Consider the following 494-nt stretch of genomic DNA (forward strand, 5'->3'; position numbering starts at 1 on the left):
AAGAAAGGTGATGGATTCATAGGACATTCATAACTTTAAGGCATAGACACTAAGACACTAATGATCACAAGGCACAAACATGGATAAACATAAGCATAAAATTCGAAAAACAGAAGAATAAAGAACAAGGAAATCAAAGAACGGGTCCACCTTAGTGATGGCGGCTCTTTCTTGCTCTTGAAGATCCTATGGAGTGCTTGAGCTCCTCAATGTCTCTTCCTTGTCTTTGTTGCTACTCCCTCATGATTCTTTGATCTTTTCTAATCTCATGGAGGATGATGGAGTGTTCTTGATGCTCCACCCTTAGTTGTCCCATGTTGGAACTCAATTCTCCTAGGGAGGTGTTTAATTGCTCCCAATAGTCTTGTGGAGGAAAGTGCATCCCTTGAGGAATCTCCGGGATCTCATGATGAGTGGGGTCTCTTGTGTGCTCCATTCTCTTCTTAGTGATGGGCCTTGCCAAGGTAGAGGACTTGTCCGCCACCTTATAGAGT

This window comes from Arachis duranensis, chromosome 4 (assembly GCF_000817695.3).
Source record: "Arachis duranensis cultivar V14167 chromosome 4, aradu.V14167.gnm2.J7QH, whole genome shotgun sequence".
In the NCBI taxonomy this organism is placed as follows: Eukaryota; Viridiplantae; Streptophyta; class Magnoliopsida; order Fabales; family Fabaceae; genus Arachis; species Arachis duranensis.